General features: G+C 41.4%; 1 long non-coding RNA gene across 1 annotated transcript in view; it reads left to right on the top strand.

Annotated features, from left to right (window-relative positions):
• The window catches only part of LOC309642159, a 187,211-nt gene extending 172,416 nt beyond the window's left edge, over positions 1-14,795 (top strand). The window contains exon 4 of the long non-coding RNA XR_014253011.1: positions 21-14,795. This is a non-coding gene — a long non-coding RNA (uncharacterized lncRNA). The remainder of the gene's footprint in view (positions 1-20) is intronic.
• The last annotated feature ends 4,881 nt before the right edge of the window (positions 14,796-19,676 follow it).

The raw sequence follows: 19,676 nt of genomic DNA, 5'->3' as shown, positions 1-19,676 counted from the left end.
ACCAGGGAAGCCCTCTCTAGGAGTTTTATAGTTTTAGCTCTTACATTTAGGTCTTGTGTCCATTTTGAATTAAATTTTGTATATAGTATGAAGTTGATTCCAACTTGATTCTTTGCCTGTTGATATCTAGTTGTCCCAGCACCATTTGCCAAAAAGACTATTCTTTTCCCATTGAATTGTCTCAGCACCCTTGTCAAAAATCAATTAACCATAAATGTATGGGTTTTATTATGGACTCTCAATTCATGGTCTATCGTTATGACAGTACCATACTGTTTTGATTACTGTTTTGTAGTAAGTTTTGAAATCAGGAACTGTGAGTCCTCCAACTTTTGTTCTTCTATTTCAAGATATTTTGGCTAATCTGGGTCCTATATGAATTTGAGTATCAGATGATCAATTTTTGCAAAAAATCCCAGCTAGAATTTTGATAGGAATTGCATTGAGTCTGTACATCAATTTGGGGAGTATTGCCATCTTAACAATAGTGTCTCAATCCATGAACATGGGATGTCTTTCATTTATTTATAGCTTATTTAATTTCTTTCAATGATGTTTTATGGCTTCAGTGTACAAGTCTAGCACTACTTTTGTTAAGTTTATTCATAAGTAGTTTATTCTTTTGTACTTTTAAAATTCTTTTCTGATACTATTGTAAATAGAATTGTTTTCTTAATTTCATTTTTGACTTCATTTCATTTTTGACTTCTTCATTGCTAGTGCATAGAAATATAACTGACTTGAATATTGTTGCTGTATTCTGGCTGAATTTGCTTATTAGATCTAATAGGTTTTTAAAAAATTCCTGAGGATTTTCTGTATACAAGATTATATCATCTGCAAATACAGTCTTACTTTTCTATCTATTTTCTTCTTTAAAATTTATTGAGACTTTCTTATGGTCTTTTCTTTCTTTTTTCTTTTTCTTTGAATTTGTCTATTGTTTTTCTACTCTCTTTTGTTTATTTCTGCTCTAATGTTTATTATTTTATTCCTTATGTTTGCTCTGGCTTTAATTTGCTCTTCTTTTTCTAGTTTCTTAGGTTGGAAAGCTAGGTTATTGATTTGAGAGTTTTCTTCTTTTTGAATATAGGTATTCATAGCTATAAATTTCCCTTCAAGCAATGCTTTAGTTGTACCTCAAAAGTTTTAGTATGTTGTGTTTTTATTTTTATTACTTCAAAGTATTTTTAAATCTCTTTAGTCATTTCTTCTTTGATGCATTAGTCATTTAGGAATGTATTGTTTAATTTCTATATATTTGTGAAATTCTCCAATTCTCTTCTGTTATCATGAATTTCATTCCATTATATAATTTTAATAATTTAAAATTTATTGAGACTTTCTATATGGTCTAACATATAGTCTGCCCTGAAGAGTGTTATATGTGCACTCAAGAAGAATATGTATTTTGCTGTCGTGTGGCGTGTTCTGTAGATGTCTCCTAGGCCTAGTTGTTTTACACTGTTGTTCAAGTGTTTTATTTACTTCTGTGTTTGTTTTCTATCTAGTTGCCTTATTCATTATTGAAAGAGGTATACCAAAGACTCCAACTTTATTGTTGATTTGTCTATTTCTTTCTTGGAGTCTGTCACTTTTTGCTTCACATGCTTTTGGTCTCTGTTTAGGTGTATATATGTTTATCATTATATATTCTTGATATATTGACACTTTAATCATTATAAAATGTTATTCTTTGTTTCTAGTAACATTTTCTTTTGTCTTAAAGTCTATTTGTATGGTATTAGTACAGACACTTCAACTCTTTTGTTTACTATTTTTGTGGTACATGGTTTTCATCCTTTACTTTCAGCTTATTTGTGTCTTTGAATCTAAAGTATGTCTCTTGTGGATAGCACATAGTTTGATCATTTTTTTAATCCTTTCTGCCAATATCTGCCTTTTAATTGGAGATTTTAATCCATTCACATGTAGTACAACTACTGATAAAGTATGATTTATGTCTGCCATTTTGGTATTTGTTTCCTATGTTTTATGTTTTTATTGTTCCTCTATTCCTCCATTATTGCTTTCTTCTGTATTAAATAGATATTTTCTAGTGTGCCATTTAAATTCCTTTATTGTTTCTTTTACCATATTTTCTGAGTTATTTTCTTAATGGTTGTCCAAGGGGTTAAAGCTAACATTTTAATTTACAACAACTAACTTCATATTAATACCAAATAATTTCAACATTATACATCTGAAAGAGTAGAAAATATTTGTAGAAAGACACTTTTGTGGGAAGGTTTACCAAAAGCTTATACTTGCAAACTATGGAGTTTTCATATAGAATTATTTTATTTGCACTTAAACATATGTATTAAAAGAGGATAGTTTGGTTATATGTCTCCATGTGTTAAATTATTTGGGGAATTATTTGCTCATGCATTAATTCAGTTAACATTCGTTGAGATTCTAATATGTTCCAGGTATTCTTGATGCTGACTTGAAAAACTGAATTGGATTGATTAAACTGAAATAAAGTTGGGATTAGATGACTTCTTCCCAAATGACTTGCAAGAAAAAAAGATGATGATTTGACAGAAACTTCTAAAAATATCTGTGTTAGTGTTGTCTAAACTCATGTACTCTCTGTTTCTTCCTACAACTAGAAAACTATATCATAATAAGATGGGTATCCTAAGTTAATTATTAAAAATAAAATTGGGTAGGAGTCCTTTTCTTGTGCCTTGAAACAACGGACCAGTTTAACAAAGCAAATACAGCTTTAATTTACACCACCTGTATGTAAATAAAATTTGCATATATATGTTCTTTGAAATACAGAAGCAACCACGGGTGTCATATCCTCTTATCCCTTATTTGGGGTGAGAGGCAGTAAGCATGCAGACTCAAGTCAGATGCTCTGCCTACCTACCAGATGTAAGATTTTGAGTAGGCTATTTATCATGTTGCCTCAGTAGCTTGTCAATTTCTACAAAGAAGCCAGCTGGCTTTCTTTCAATAGGGATTAACTTGAACTTCTAGATCAACCTGGGAAATATTGCCATTATAACAATATTAAGTTTTCTGATTTATGAACAAGGGATGTATTCCATTTATTTAGGATAGAGAAGAACTCCGTCAACCTCATAAATATCACCTACTATACACTCACAACTAACATCATTTTTAAAGGTGAAAGTCTGAATGCTTTCCCCTCTAAGATCAGAAATAAGGCAAGAATATCCACTCTTGCCACTTCTATTTAATATTGTACTAGAGATTCTGGCCATGACAATTAGGCAAGAAAAAGAAATAAAAGGCCTCCAGATTGGAAAAGAGTAAGTAAAATTATCTCTACTCACTGGTGATGTGATCTTGCATATACAGTCCTAAGGAATCCACTAAAAAACTGTTAGAACTAATAAATTCAGCAAGGTTTTAGGATAAAAGATTTATATATAAAAATGAATTGCATTTCTATACACTTACAATGAACAATCCAAAAATGAAATTAAGAAAACAATTCCATTTACAACAGCATCAGAAATAATTTGGAATAAATTTAACTGGAGACGTGCAAACCTTATATTCTGAAAGCTATAAAACTATTGAAAGAAAAGTTTTAATTTTGATGAAGTCCAATTAATCATATTTTGCTTATTAGTCAGGATTTTTCCTATTTATTAAATATTTGCCTACCCCAAGGTCACAAAGACTTTCTCCTATTTTTTTAAAACTATTTCTTTTCTTTATTATTTATTTATTATTTTATTTATTTATTTTTTTGGCTGCATTGGGTCTTCATTGCTGCACGCGGGCTTTCTCTAGTTGTGGCGAGCAGGGGCTACTCTTCGTTGTGGTGTACGGGCTTCTCATTGTGGTGGCTTCTCTTGTTGCAGAGCACGGGCTCTAGGGTGCACGGGCTTCAGTAGTTGTGGCACGCGGGCTCAGTAGTTGTGGCTCGTGGGCTCTAGAGTGCAGGCTCAGTAGTTGTGGTGCATGGGCTTAGTTGCTCTGCGGCATGTGGGATCTTCCCGGACCAGGGCTTGAACCCATGTCCCCTGCATTGGCAGGTGGAGTCTTAACCATTGTACCACCAGGGAAGTCCCTCTCCTATTTTTTAATAGAAACTTTATAGTTTTAGTTTTATGTATAGGTCTATAATCAATTTTGAGTTAATTTTTCTATACAATGTAATGTAAGGATGGAGGTTCATTTCTCTCATGTGGATAGCCATTAAATTGCTTTGATGACCTTTGTCAAATATTCATTGATCAAGTATGTTTAGGACAATTTCTAAACTCTGTAATCTTTTTGACTGATCTATGTCTATTCCTACACCAATACCACACTGTCTTGTTTACTGTTGCTGGGTATTAAGTCTTGAAATCAGAAGTGTGAGTTTTTTTACATTTGATTCTTTTCTAATTTGTTTTGGCTATTCTCAGCTCTTTACATTTCCATTTAACTTTGAGAATCTGTTTGTTAATTTCTACAAACTATTCTACTAAGATTTTGATTGGATTTGTGTTATGTCTATAGATCAACCTGGGGAGAATTAGCCTATTCATTTGTTTTGATATTAGGATAATGTTGACCTCATTACAATTGCTACTGCTTTTCTATTTTCAGAAGAGTATGTGTGGAACTGGTATTATTCCTTGCTTAAATATCTGATAGAATTCACCAGTGAAGAGATTTAGGTCTGTAATTTTATCAAAAGGTTTTTTACTAAAAATCTATCTATTCTTTCTTGAGTGAACATTGGAAGTTTGTGTCTTTCAAGGAATTTGTCCATTTCATCTTAAGTTGACAAATTTATTGACATAAAGTTTTATATTATTCTTTTATTATTCTTTTAATATCTTTATAGTATGTAATGATGTAACCTCTCATTCCTGTTTCTTCTGTCTGTCTCTTTTTTCTGATCAATCTGGCTGAAGATCAATCAATTTTATTGATGTTCTCAAAGGATCTGCTTTTGGTTTTATGAATTTTCCTCCCTTTTCCCATCTCACTGATTTCTGTCCTGATCTTTATTATTTCTTTTCTTCTGATTATTTTGGTTTAAATTCGTTCTCCTTTTTATATTTTCTTAAGGTGGAAGTTGAGGTCATTAAGTTAGACATTTCTTCATTCCTAATATAGGCATTTAATGCTATAAATTTCTCCCTAAGTACTGCTTTAGTAGCATCCCACAAAGTTTAATATGTTAGCTCTTTATTTTTACTCAATTCAAAGGAATTTTTAACTTCCATTTTGATTTGTTGTTTGATACGTGGAGCATTTACAGGTGTGTTATTTAGTTTCCAAATAGTTTGTGATTTTACAGATTTATTTCTGTTATTGATTTCTAATTTAATTCTATTGTGCTCTAAGAAAATCCTATGGTTATGACTTTAATACTTTTAAGTTTATTGAGTCTTGTTTGGTGTCACAGTATATGGACTATCATGTTAAGTGTTCCTGTCCACTAGAACAAATGTGTAAACAGCTATTCCTGGGTGGAGTGTTTTATACATGTCAATAGGTCAAGTAGGTTGATTTGGTGGCTCAAATCTTCTAGATCTCTACTAATCTTCTGTTTGTTCTATCAATTATTTAGAGAGGGATATGGAAATCCCTCACTGTTACTTGGATTTTGTTTATTTCTCCTTGAATTTCTGTCAGTGTTTCCTTTATGCATTTTGAAGCTCTGTTATTAGGTGCATAAATGTTTAGGGTTCTTATTTCCTCCTGATGAACTGGCTCTTTATCCTTTATGATCATCTTTATCTATGGTACTATTGCTTTTTCTGAAGTCCATTTGGTCTGATTTTCATATGGATATTCCCACTTTCATTATATTAGTGTTAGCATAATATCTGTTTTTCCATCCTTTTACTTTTAACAAATTTGTGTCATATTTAACTTGGGTTTTTTGAAGGCAGAATATGGTTAAGCCTTTTTTTTAAAAAAACATTATCTTACACCTCTGTCTTTTACATGGGGTTTTTAGAAGATTTATATTTAATGTTGTTACTATATGATTAGGTTTAAATAGATCATCTTGCCTTTTGTTTCTTTTTTGTCCTGTCTGTTCTCTTTTCCCTTTTTCTTTTGGGTTTATTAAATCTCTCTGTCTCTCTCTCTCTCTCTCAACATATATATATGTTGATGTATTAGTTATAATTGTTTGCTTTGTTATTTTACTAGCTGCTTTAGTGTACATATTTAATTTACCTTGATTTACCTTCAAATGATACATCACTTCACATATAATACAAAAACCTTACAACAGTATTCTCACATTTCTCCTTTCTTATCCTTTGTGCCACTGTCACACAATTTAGTTTCACATGTGTTATAAACTCCACAATACATTGTCATTATTTTTGTTGATGCAGTCAATTATCTTTTAAATAACTTTATATAATGAGAAAAAATCTTGTGTATTTACCTATGTAGTTACTATTTCTGATGTTGTTGATTACTTTCGGAAGATTATTTCCATCCAGCATCATTTTCCTCCTGCCTGAAAGACTTTGTTTAACATTTTAGTCAGGTCTATTTTCTGAAAAAAAGTCTTATTTTTACCTTCATTAAAAAATATTTTTGCTTAGTGTGGAATTTTAGGTTAACTTTTTTTTAAGAAGTGCTTTAAAGTAGTTGTTCCACTGTATTCTCACTTGCATGGTTTCCAATGAGATCTCCATTGTCATCGTTATATTTGATTATCTGCATCTAATGTGCTTTTGAAAAATCTATTCTCTTTAGAAATTTTTTTTGACCAGTTTGATTATAGTGTGCCTCAGTGTAGTTTTCCTCACATTTCTTGTGCTTGGAGTTCATTGAGCTACTTGGGTCTATAGGTTTATAGCTTTCATCAAATTTGAATATTTTTTTCAAATATTTTTCTGTGTAACCTCTTCTCTCCTTTCCTTTGGAGACTCCAATTATACGTGTTATACCACCTGAAGTTGTTTCAGAGCTCACTGAGGTTCCATTTATTTTTAACATTCTTCCCTTTCCATCCCCACTCTGTATTTAATTTTGGATAATTTCTATTGCTATGTCAGGTTCACTAATGTTTTCTTCTGCATTGTTTAATCTGCCATTAATCCCATCCAGTTCATCTCACACATTGTAATTTGCATCTTGATTTGAATATTTTGAAAAATCTTTTATGTCTCAACTTTTTGAACATATGGAATACAGTTACAATATGTGTTTAATAACGTAGTCTGTTAATTTTAACATCTGTGTCAGTTTTGGGTCAGTATAGATTGATTTTCCTCCCCATCATGGCTTGTATTGTTCTGCTTCTTTGCATGCATGGTTATTTTTAAGTGTATGCCAGACATTGTGCATTTTTACCTAGTTAGGGGCTGGATATTTCTGTATTTCTATAAATATTATTGAGCTTTGTTCGAAGATGCAGGTAAGTTACTTGAAAACATTTTGATCCTTTCATGTCTTGCTATTACACTTTAAAAAATAAACCAGAGCAGTGTTTCATGAAGATCTAATTGTTCCTTACCCCTGAGGCAAAACTTTCTGATGACTCTACCCAATGACTTGTGAATTATAAGGTTTTCTAGTCTGATTAAAGGAGCAGGTATTACTCCTGGCCCTGTATGATTGCAGGGCATCTTTCCCTCTAATTCTTGTAGTGTTTTTTTCTTTCCTTCAGCCTCAAACAGCCTCCTCACATGCACACAATACTCAGTACTCTACTGGACTCTCTCTGCACAGTTTTCTCCTCTCTGACACCATGTGCTAAGAAGTTTACCGTCTTCGTGTCCCTGGACTCTCAGCTTCATCTTCTTAGTGCAGCAAACCTACCAGGCCTCCACCTGAGTTTCCCTTCCTGGAGATTGTCTCAAGATAAAGAGCCGCAGCAACTGCGTGGTTCACATCATTTGTCTCCTATCCCTCATGGAACACTGTCCTTTATGGCCTGACGTCTAGTCTTGAAAACTATTTTTCATACATTTTGTTTGATTTTTTGTTGTTTCTGCATGAAGGCAAGTCAGGTCCTTGTTATTCCATCTTGGCTGGAAGTGGAAGTCATATCTTTAAAAAATTTTATGGATAACTGATTTTGGGGGGAGTATTCAGGTATAATTTTATTTTTCATATTTATCTAGAATCCAGCTAATTGATTAAACTGTTTTGTTAATCACAGTATATTTTCTAATGGCTTTTAAAAATTTTGTAAGGGATTTTCATCTACATAATGACTTTATTTCACCACCCCTTTCTGATAAATATACATCTAATTCTTCCCTTTTATTGCATTTGCATGGCCTGGAACTCCAGAGCAATGATAATTAATAAGGTTGATAATAAGCATTAGAACTTGGTTCCTAGCGTTAATGAGAAGAACCCTAGCATTTCACAAATAAGCGTAATGTTTAATGGTGGTTTGAGGTTACCATTTTCTATCATATTAAGCAAGAATGTTTTTGTAATGTGTGATGTTTTTATAAGTCAGAATTTTTCATAGATAATATTTTAGGGTATATTAAACTGATTATTTGTGATGAACTCTATGAACTCTCCCCCTTACTTTCTTGAACAAAACTGCCTAAATCATAATATTCTATTCCTTTAATCTATTAGTGAATTTTATTCCCTAGTGTTTTTAAAAAACATTATTAGCATTTGTGGCTATAAGTATGCTACTGATTCATAATTTAAAAAAAATTTGCTTTTTAATTTCTCTTCTAATATCCTGAAAATAAGGTAGGAAAAGTGTAAAATAAGTGGTTATTGTTCACTTGTCTTTGCTTTAGCATTAGATTCTTATATATCATATACTTGCTATTATACATCTTCTCAATCTAAATGATTTTGCTTCCTTTAAGTTTGAAATAGGAAGTTATGATTTCTTTATGGTATGTTTATTATTTGAGATTTCCTAAGTAAAAAAATAACTAATTCAAACAGCTTGTTGGCTATTTTAACTTTTTATGCAAGTCGAGAAAAAAATGGAAGAATAGTCTCTTTGTTTTCTCTAGTAGGCCATTTCACTATCCTATTTAGAAAAGTTAAAAAAAGAAAAGTGCATTTGTTCATGTCAGTTCTCTGTGGACATCAAATTTACTGAAAATGCAGGGTAGAATTGACTTTAATTATCAGCTATTTTGAAAGCAAGTGTATAGTAACTGCTAACTGGCATGTTGGCGGGAACTCAGCTGGTTGTTTCCATGTAGGTTATTTGACCTAATTAAGATGGCTGTGAGCAATGGAGATGGAAATTGCTCTTATTATATGTGGACTGAGCCCAGAGTGCTGGTCAAGATTCCATTGACTCTTAGGGACTCTGCCACCAGCACATAAAGATATATGTGATGCCATAAAAATCATCCAGTGAGAGCAATGGAAGTCAATTCAACCCAATGAAATCTGGAGATTTTTCTTTTGTTTTTGTTATTTGCAAATATATAAAAAAGCACTTTCCATATTCCTTCTATACTTCCCAAAGTATTTTTATCGGTGAGTTGTAACAAAAGTTGCTATGGATTAAGAAAATAATTCTTTCTTTTTTGCTAATTTTTTTTTTTTGAAATTTGGAGTTGTGGGTTTTGTAGATTATGCGGTGCCCTATTGTCTGTAGAATTTCCATAACCTTAAAATGGAAGTTTTCTGAGAAACACTGGAAGGGACTTTGAATGCCTCCCCTGCATTTAGACCTTAGGAAGGAAAGCATGAGAAAACTGGGAGATCACTCTGCCTACATGGCCTTGTGACTTTCATAAAACAAAAACAGACTTTCTTAAAAATAACGTATGCATACATACATTAATCTCACCTTCTACTTATAAGCTCCTAAATTCACTGTAGAAGGCAAAAGTTAAATTAAAAGGGAAAAGCATTTCCACGTACAATTGGAACAGAATTGTTTGGCTGTTAACAACTTCAATTGTTATTAGAAGAATTAATAACATTTCTCTAGTTCACATTTGCACACTGGTTTCCACTGGTTTCCACACAGAGATGTGAATAAAAGGTTATTTGACCAAAGAGCTGTATGCAGCAAACACACCACCACTTCTGTACAGATGTCTTTGTGAGGGTGTGTGAGGCTGACCTCTTCAAGCTGTGAGTTGCATGTTCTGCGATTTATCTGCTTGTGGCCTGTTTGATTAGTAAATGTGACCTGACTGGGGTTCTGAATACGAAGGGCCAGAGCATCATGAGCTTAGGAGGTGCTGTGATGTCGGGAAGGTACTGGTTTTCCTTTCTCCCAATACGAAGGGTAAAAGTCCTGGTGAATGTGTCCAGAACATTATAAAGAGGTGGAATATAGGTGTCAGCTTCAAGCCAACTTTTAATATGGAGGAGTCTACGGGTTCCATCAGTTAATGAATACTACTTGTAATACTACACCGACCCAAGCAGAGCTTTTTCTCCTGGGCCCCTACTCCAGTCCATGCACTAAGCTATGGGGATACCAAGATGGTGGGCCAGGGGGAGACAGACATGAAGACAAACCAGAACAGCAACAGTGATGGTGGTGCCATGGAGGGCCAGGGGAGGATGGGGAGGAATTATGCCTCCATGGCCCATTCAGCAATGAAGCTCTCTATGGAGACCCTGATTTGATTCCATTTGGGAGGGTGATTTTTGAGATGTGGTCTCCTGGCTTCCAGTGAATTAGGTCTGACTTTTAACTCATTTCACCTAACTCACAGTGGTTTTATGGGAATTAATTAGGTAAAGGGCTCCTCAGGGGTAGAGCCAAAGCAAAAACATGTTCTTTGCTTTCTCTTAAATAATTCGAAGAAGAACATATGACAGACTGGCTGGTTTATCTCTTCAAATTGTAAGGCCAAAGACTAGATAAAATAGTTTGCTTTGTGAAAAAATAAAAAAACACATTTCAGGACCATCCAGTTTTCCAGGGCTGTTTACCGTGGCAGTCCTTTATCACCTTTCCACTGGGATTGATGGGTTAATGATGAACAGGGTAGTTAAGCCCATTTCCCAAGCTACAAACTTCAGAAAACAGTTTACAAGGCAATTAACTCTGGAGCCACTGATTTCAGCCAGAAAGTCCATATTCCCTGAGAAGGCTCATTGTCCTGGAAAGTCTGTTGAGTCTGAGACTTGACTGTGAATGAGGGGAGAGACGTTCTTTGTTTCCTTTTTTTTTTCTTTTTTTAAATTATTTTTTAAAAATTTATTTAATTTATTTATTTTTGGCTGCATTGGGTCTTCATTGCTGCACGCGGGCTTTCTCTAGTTATGGCAAGCAAGGGCTACTCTTCGTTGTGGTGTGCGAGTTTCTCATTGCAGTGGCTTCTCTCTTTTTTTTTTTTTTTTAATTTCCACCACCACCTCCCCTTCCTAGCTCTTTTTTTTTTTTTTTTTAATTTATTTATTTATTTTTGGCTGTGTTGGGTCTTCGTTTCTGTGCGAGGGCTTTCTCTAGTTGCGGCAAGCGGGGGCCACTCTTCATCGCGATGCGCGGGCCTCTCACTGTCGCGGCCTCTCTTGTTGGGAGCACAGGCTCCAGACGCACAGGCTCAGTAGCTGTGGCTCACGGGCCCAGTTGCTCCGTGGCATGTGGGATCTTCCCAGACCAGGGCTCGAACCCGCATCCCCTGCATTGGCAGGCAGATTCTCAACCACTGCGCCACCAGGGAAGCCCCAGTGGCTTCTCTTGTTGGGGAGCATGGGCTCTAGGCACGCGGGCTTCAGTAATTGTGGCTCATGGGCTCCAGAGCGCAGGCTCAGTAGTTGTGGCGCATGGGCTTAGTTGTTCCTTGGCATGTGGGATCTTCCCGGACCAGGGCTTGAACCTGTGTCCCTTGCATTGGCAGGTGGATTCTTAACCACTGCGCCACCAGGGGAGCCCCTGTTCCCTTCTTTTTGATTCAGTTTACAAGCACCTTCTGAGCACCTCTCATGTCAGGCATTGTCCAGGCACAGCGTGTCCTGTGGTCAGTGAGCATGGTTATGTGGCTTGCAAGGTGATGAGATACTCAGACAGTGAGCAGGCAATTCCAATATGGCGGGTTAGGTCTTGTGTTGGGAGTGAACACTTGGCTCTTTGGAAGCAAAGATTCCCAGGCTACTCTGGAGTCTCAGAGAATGATTCCCAGAGGAGGAGTTATTTAAGTGGAAACCTCGCAGCTAAGGCCCTGCTGCCCCTGAGAAGGTAGTGCCTGTCTGGGGAGCTGACACCGTATATAGCTCGGGAAGGAATAGAATATGAGGAGGTGAAGCGGTGAGAGAGAAGTCTGGGGCAGATGGCAGCTGGGCAGGGCACCCTGGGCTCTGACAACCCCACAGAGGAGTCTGATCTTCCATCAGAGTCACAGAAGACAGTTTTCAGGGAAGTGACCAGGTCAGATTTATGTCTAGCAAGAGAACTCTGTCTGCAATGGAGAGGAGGGAGCTGGCCTGGAGGTGAGGAGACCAGAGGGGAAGTTGACACAGTGGCTCAGGCTGGAGGTGATGGGGATCTAACCCAAGGTGGGGCAGCGAAACCGAGAGAGCAAGAGGCATAAAATGCCCTGGCAGCTGCTGTGCGGTGAGGGACGTGGGGATCGGAAATGATGCCCAGGTCTTGGTGGATGGCGGGTCCTGTTGCTGGGATGGGAAGACAGAAACCGGAGCAGCTACCAGGGAGGGAGTGATGACTTCAGCTCTGGACATGCTGAATGTAAGGGGTTCATGGGACCACTCAACACAGGGAGGTGGATGGTGTTGTGTGTTGAATTGTTTCCCCCCAGATGATATGTTCAAATCCTAATCCCTGGTGCCTCTATGATCATATTTGCAAATCGGGTCTTTGCAGATGCAAGCAAGTTAAAATGAGATCCTACTGGGATGGGGATGGGGTAATCTAGTGACGGGTGTCTTTACAAGAGAAAAGAGAGGGGCACCTGGACACAGAGACCCAGAGACACGGGGGGACACCAGGTGATCCCAGAGGCAGAGATTGGAGAGATGTCAGGTGTTGTCAGCAGCAGCCAGAAGCTGCGAGAGAAGGAACCAAGCTTACCAACACCCTGATTTCTTACTTGAGGCCTTCAGGACTGTGAGCCAAGTTTCATTGTTTTCAGCCATCCAGTCTGTGGTCCTTTGTTACAGCAGCTCCAGGACGCTAATACCGGTGGATACAAGGAACTGGGGAGAGAAATCTGAGGTGGAGATACCGGTCTGAGAGTCATCGGCAGAGGTGCTGGTGAGACCTTGGGGGCTGTGTGGGGAGAACAGGGTAAGAAACCCTGATGGCACCTGGCAGAGGGACCACCACTTCCCTCTGCAGAGGGGGAACTTCTCGCAGGGCCAGGTGATTTCTGCAATTAACTAAGAGTGGAGGCGCTGCTCTAGGACAGCTCTTCATGCAATCTAATGTGTGTGCAGGTCACCTGGGGATCCTGCTGAAACGCAGACACAAGCTTGGTGTGTCCCGGGTGGGGCCTGAGATTCTGCATTTCCTACAGCTCCCAGCTGGTGCCTGGACAGGCTCGGAGAAGCAAGGCCTCAAAGGGCTGGTCCAGTTACGAGGAGACCAAGCTGGAGAAACCAGAGAATTCCCACCAGGACAGTCCTGTCTTGAAGCCAAAGGAGGAGGCACAGCAAGAATGTGGAGGGAGCGGGAGAGCGAGGGCTCGGCAGTGTCCCTGAGCGTGGCAGGCAGGTTGTCAGCACTCAGGGGACGAGAGACGGGCCAGACTTCACAGGTTGCCTGGGCTCTCTCGCTCTGAAAGAAGCTTGGCCGAGAAGGCCGGAGAGGCATGTTGTGCAGCCTAGAAACAGCCAGAGAAGCCGGAGTGAAAAAGCCATGTGGCCACAGGTCCAGGACACCTTAGACGGAGGAACACAATCGACACCGAGGCATTTGGTGAAGCTCAGGGCGAAGAGCCAAGGAGGAGGGGAGACGGCTTCCCAAAACGCCTGGAAGCGCAGCTCCGTAGACTGGGTGACCGCACCTGCGTACGCTGGGGAGGAGGGACCTGGAGACTTGGGGACACACATGGGGTGACCAACGAGGTGAAGTCTTAGGAGGACACAGAGGAAAATGATGGGCTCCCCCTGCTCCTGGAGAAGCAGGTGGATACAGGGTCAAAGATTCAGGAGCAGAAAAAGATCCCAGGTGAGAGTTGGGGTGAGCCCCACTCTGGTCTTTTCCTCACTTGCAACCCTTTTGTGTCTAAAGTAGCAGATGGCTTGGGCTCAGGGGCCAGGCAACCTGGGGCCAGGCCTAATTCTGACCCTGGGGAAGCAATTCAGGGCCAAGAGGATCCGGCCCTAGCCTCATGCATTGCTCCCCCCTCTCCATCTCCTGTGCCCTCGCCAACCTGACGCCTACAATAATCGCACTGTTCGTGCTGTTGCATTTAGACACTTCAGGCGCGGGCTGTGCAGAGAAACGGCAGTCTTCCTGAGGGCAGGGTCCTCAGTCAGGGCTCAGACCAAGTGTCTGATAAATGTCGGCAGGAGGGGGTGAGTGAATCTGCCGGGATTGTGGGCGTGAGGCGGGAACAGCTCACGCACGTGTGTTCAGGTGGTTTGCGCTGCAACACGGGAAGGTTGGCCACATCTCAAGTACACAGTTTAGATCAGAGCCGGGGCCCATTTCAAGCTTTTATGGCTGGAATTAACCCACCCGAACTGGGAGACCATGCAGGAAATCAGTGCAGAGTGAGTTTTGTTCCGATCACAAGCTATTCACATTGCATGTACCTCCCAGGCGTCCCTGTGATTTTCCTGCCTGGCCAAGACTGCGCCCAGCTGACAGAAGGAAAGGTATTTTGATAGCACATGTGCCACTGAGCCTTCCAACGCCCGTGCTGGGCTGAAACCTGCTCAGGGCCACGGGCGGAGAGACCCACAGCCGTGGGCCATGCCGGGGGTGGGGAGTGGGTACTCTCCAGTTGGAACTGTGGAATAATAACTCCTGGACAGAAATGGCCCGGGTCCCAAACACATGGTTTATGGCCGAAATGGAAAAGCTCCCGAGCGCCATCAATGACACTCTCACTGCCTATAAAGTCATGTGGGTTCTCTTTCAGAAAAAAATAAGGCTGCTGCCACTTCCCCCCCAAGCCATAAATGATTCAAATGTCAAAGTCGCCTGTGCCTTATGCTATGAGAACGTATTAACTCATCAAAGGAGTGGACGCATTATAGGCAGCTTGCCGTCCACCCCAACTCCATATTTATGTTTGAAATCTCAGGATATGTTACCTGCGCCCGCCACCTTCCCTTCCTCCGCGGGAGATTTATGATGCGGCCAGCCGGCAGAAGAGGGACAAAGAAGTAAATATAGTAATATGACAGATTTATTCGGATGTGTTTTATGTGCTTGCGATCTTGTATGCTTTATGTGTTTCTCCATATCTGGGTTCTGTCATTCTTTTCCTGCTTTTTCACCCCTTTTCAATAGCAAGTTCAGTAAGTTCTTGAGTGGGAGGGCATGGCAAAGGATGGAAGAAAACCAAGCTGTTCCTAAGCTGTTTGGTCGACTGTGACACTTTTCTTTCTCTCTCTTTCTCTTTATTTTTTTCCCCTTTATTTATCCTGCTATTTGGTAATTTTCTTTCGGGTTGACACCTGGCTCCGGGCAGCATTTCTGTAGCAGTAATGAGTCATTTCTTTTTCTCTATGCTCAGTAATTGCTGTCTTCAGGACGCAGGAGTCTTGATTTGTCCCATTCCTGCGTGCTATTCACTTTTCTCCTGATTTTCCTAGGAAAAGTGCATGGGTCCGTCCTCTTCTTCGCCAACGGCTGAATTGGAGGCCACCCTTGGTGTATGTATCCCTGGAGCAAAGCCATGGGTGGGCGGCACCTGACGCTCACATCAGACAAGCAGGCAGGCGGGGGTGGTGGAGGGCAGGCGGGGGTGGTGGGGGGCAGGCAGGGGGTCAGCAGCGATAGGAGCCCTTGATGTGGAAAGATTGATCTGCGGATGTAAGGGGCCATAGCCCTGGTGAAATTCTTTGCCCACATGGGAACCAGAGGACGGGAGAAGCGCCAGTGCGGAGAACCGCTTTGGTGACCTGGAGGCTGCGTGTCCCGTGGCCTCAGAAGCAGGCGGCATCCAGCGCTTACAGAAAATTATAGCAGGAGATAAGCGGGCGCTGGCTCGTCTCAAGGTGACAGGTGTCAAAGAGCATCATTTGCGACTCACTTTACGTGCCCCAGACACACTGGCTGACAAGATGCTCAGAGAGTCTGCAGCAACGTTGCGAAGTCACTTAGCGTCCAAATCCCAGGAGAGCACAGCGTTTTCATTACCTTAAGCAAAATAGGCTTAAAAAAAAAGAAACAACACAGCTCCTTTGCAGGGGATCTATGAAAATGACTGGAAATCTGGGTTTTATTTTAGTATTTTCCCAGGAGGAGTGGCCTATGGCCCATTTTGGTAGGATGCAATTCTTTGGAAGACCCCCTACTTGGAAAACTTATGGGTGGAGGGAGGTAGACCACAGAGACCCCCAGGCTGGCGCTCAGCCCTGCGCCTGTGATGGGAAGGTGCCAGCCAGGGCCTCAGGTAGGGCCTGACCCCATTGCAGAGGCCGAGCCACGGCAAGCTCTCGGGACCGCTGGGGCCCGCTGGCGTGAAACCCGCTGGCTCTGAAGTCAGTGCTTTGTCACTTCTCCCCAGCACCTTGAAGGCTCATTTCAAGCTTCACAAAATTGCAGAAGATGCCAGCGATGCTAAAAACATACCCAGGTGGGCAGGCTGCTCCTGGGGGTGTTTTTACGTGCCTGTGATGTGGAATGATAAAAAATATTAAGGGGACTTTTAAGTTGCAACAAATGAAGAGCTGCGTGCTGGCCGGCCCGGCGTGGAGGTAGGGGATGGGTGTGGAGGGGCAGAGAGAACGGATGTGAGGGCAGCTATTTGCAGGGACGCCCGCGTCACCATCAATCCTCTGCTTCGTTATGATCAGTATTCCCTCAGCTTGCAGATTCGATATTTCCAACTCGTTAAAGGAAGAGACTTCTTTAAAAAATGGATTTATCCCCAGATTTCCTACCACTGGCCACTCCGAAGATTACAGGAGTCCCTTCGCTGCCCGATGCTGCTCCGGCACGTTCTTCAGGATAACGAACGGGCGTTTGGGGTGTTTCATCTGCTCCAACAACTTCCCAGGTTCCCGTGGATCAACAGTGACAGGAAACCCCAGGTAAGGATGACGGAGGAAAACGAAAAGACTTCATTTTGAAAACCGAGTGCTCGGAAACGTGCCCGCCTCCAGCTCAAAACTGATGATTAGAAAAGAAAATTAAGTATTCTGTTTAGACCAGGGGCGGGAGGGATACCTGCTGAGCACATCCTGCTTGATGCAGGACCGTGTGATCAGGACACTCGCCCCGATGTCGCGGTGCTCGGCCTGTGCCCACACGGCGGCCTCTCTCTGCAGGTCACTGGTGATGGGTGGTGGCCAGAGCCCTCTGGCTTGCAGTTCCCGGTCAAGGACCCCTTGGGCAGACAGCTTTGGAAATCCTCCCATCAGCCGCCCCTGCTCCCCTGGGTCAGGCGCTCTGCTACTTCAGGAAGTTTGGCATTCGTGGTTAAAAAGTTGGCTTGGAAGAAACAAAAATGCAAAGTAAAAAGTGATTATTATCCTCTATCTACCTTTGAGGAAGAAGTGTTTTGCTTTCTTGGAGAACCACAGCAGTTTATTCTAAATTCTCATCGGCAATGAATTACGAGAGCTGCGCAGAAGATGCTGATCTCCAGTTCCTCCTCACTCAGAAGCTGGTGCCCCTGGGAGAGTTATTCCTTCCGCTCAGATTTCCTCTGTCCAGGGGTTCTTCCGCATTCTCCTTCCTGGGTACCACACCGAGACTGTCTCATACGAGGAACTTGCCCTGCGATGTTTACCTCTTGCTTCAAATCTTTTGCTGCTGTTTGTGATCAAGGATTCACAGTTTTTACTTATGTATGGATTTCAAAGGACGCTTTGCTTCTCTCTAATAGGCCCCATAAAGTGCTGAATGTTGGCTCCACCTGTCAACCCGAGAAGGCCACGCGATGGAAATACTATTTGAACAATCCCTTGTGGAAAATAGAAGGACTGTTAGCTTCCCCTACTGTGGGCGGCTCTGCTTTCCCCACTGGGCCATGTTTTCTTTCTGGCCGTTTCTGTGGGCTTCAATGATGGCAGGGACATCTTAAACCTTTTCTGAGAGGAGACATTCTTGCACATAGGAGGCTTTTTTTTTTTTTTTTTTTTTAACGTCTAATAATTCCAGTGAGCTAACATCTCAAAAGTGCTTGAGAGAAAAATAAATGGAACATCAAGGGTGAATTTCTGGCCTGGAAAAAAAAAAAAACTTGAAATAATCTGTTTATTTCTAATGTTGAGGGTTTTTTTAAAGTATATTTTAAAATAGTTAGCTCCCACACGGATTTGATGTCAATTCCCGTCTTCTCTCCTTCTTGCGGGGCTGGTGGCAGCCTGGTGGGGTTAGATGAGCAGGTGTGATGAACCTGGGGAGAGGGTTTGGTACACAGGAACACTGAGTGCATCCTGCTTGCAAATTACTGGCCGATGGTTTCCTTTTTGTATGTTGTCTCCTTTAAAGAAAAAAATCCTATTGATTTTCCCTTGTGCAAAAGTTCTCTCTCTCTCTCTCACAAGTATGTGAATGTTTTAAACAGAGACGTAAAGAGATACCCTTGCAATTTTCATATAGGGAATCTGAGAATAAACGTTCTTTTGGGCCTTTTGATGATGTGAAAGCTTTAACTTGGCCTTGTAGCCTTGGATTTATTGAACATGCAAACTGGAGTGGTCCACCAGTTCACGGTGTGAAGTAGAACAGTCTGGAAGAAAATAAATGCCGCTGTGGGGAGGTAAGCATGTGCATCCAGAGGGGCTCAGAGACTGGGTCCGTCTCCTCTCCTCTGACTCCTGTATGCGGTGAAAGCGGCGAGAGTGGGCAGGGGGCCTGTCATCCTTGGCTGAGCCGGGCAAGTCTCTGGAGACGTGGCGTGTGGTGCAGACGCTGTTAGGACCAAGCCAGTGCCTTGGTGCCACAGTGCTGGCGATGGAGAGTCCCTTGACTGCCTGCTTTCAGAGCGTGGGTCCAGGAAGGTCCTCCGGCAGAGGCTCTTTCTCCCTCTCTCACATTTATTTCTCTATTCTGCTTCCCAGCGTCAGCAACGGGAGCCACTTCAACATTCCCTCTGCTTTCCACAAGCATTTGTTCCTCCTCCTAATAGCAGACGCTTACCGGGTGTGTCCTGCCTGCGAGGCACCGGGCCAAGGCGAGTGTGCGGTCTGCAAGCACACCCCCTGCGGGCCCCCACAGGAGGCAAGACCAAGGGAACAGGCACCACTGGGAGGTGCCCTGAGGTGCGGAGCAGGGTGCTGGGATGGAAAATGTGACAGCAGGGTCGGGAGGGGGCTGGGACGGTGACCTACCCACTATAGAGGAGTCCCCCTCCCCCTCCCCCCAACAAGAGGAGACAGGAATTCATGGTTAATGTCAAATCCATTTGGAAGATGCCTAATAAAAACAATATTAGGGGGAAAAAAAAAACCCTTGATATTAGAACTAAACAATTACATTTTCAGGTTTTGTTTTTAGGCTGGATAATCCATCCTTGATGTTCCATTGATTTCCTTCAACTGCCTTTGGCTCAGCGGTTCGCCAGAACCATTACCATTAACTTGTAACTGGGGTCTTCAGCCGTGGGGGGTTGGGGGGAGGGGAGCCTGGCAGGGAGGGAACGGCCTTGCGAAGGAGACCCAGAGGCGGGAAGAGC

This window comes from Balaenoptera physalus (genome assembly GCF_965194825.1).
Source record: "Balaenoptera physalus genome assembly, chromosome: 14".
Classification (NCBI taxonomy): Eukaryota; Metazoa; Chordata; class Mammalia; order Artiodactyla; family Balaenopteridae; genus Balaenoptera; species Balaenoptera physalus.
Note: the sequence above shows the minus strand (reverse complement) of the source record. Positions and strands in the feature narration are given on the sequence as shown.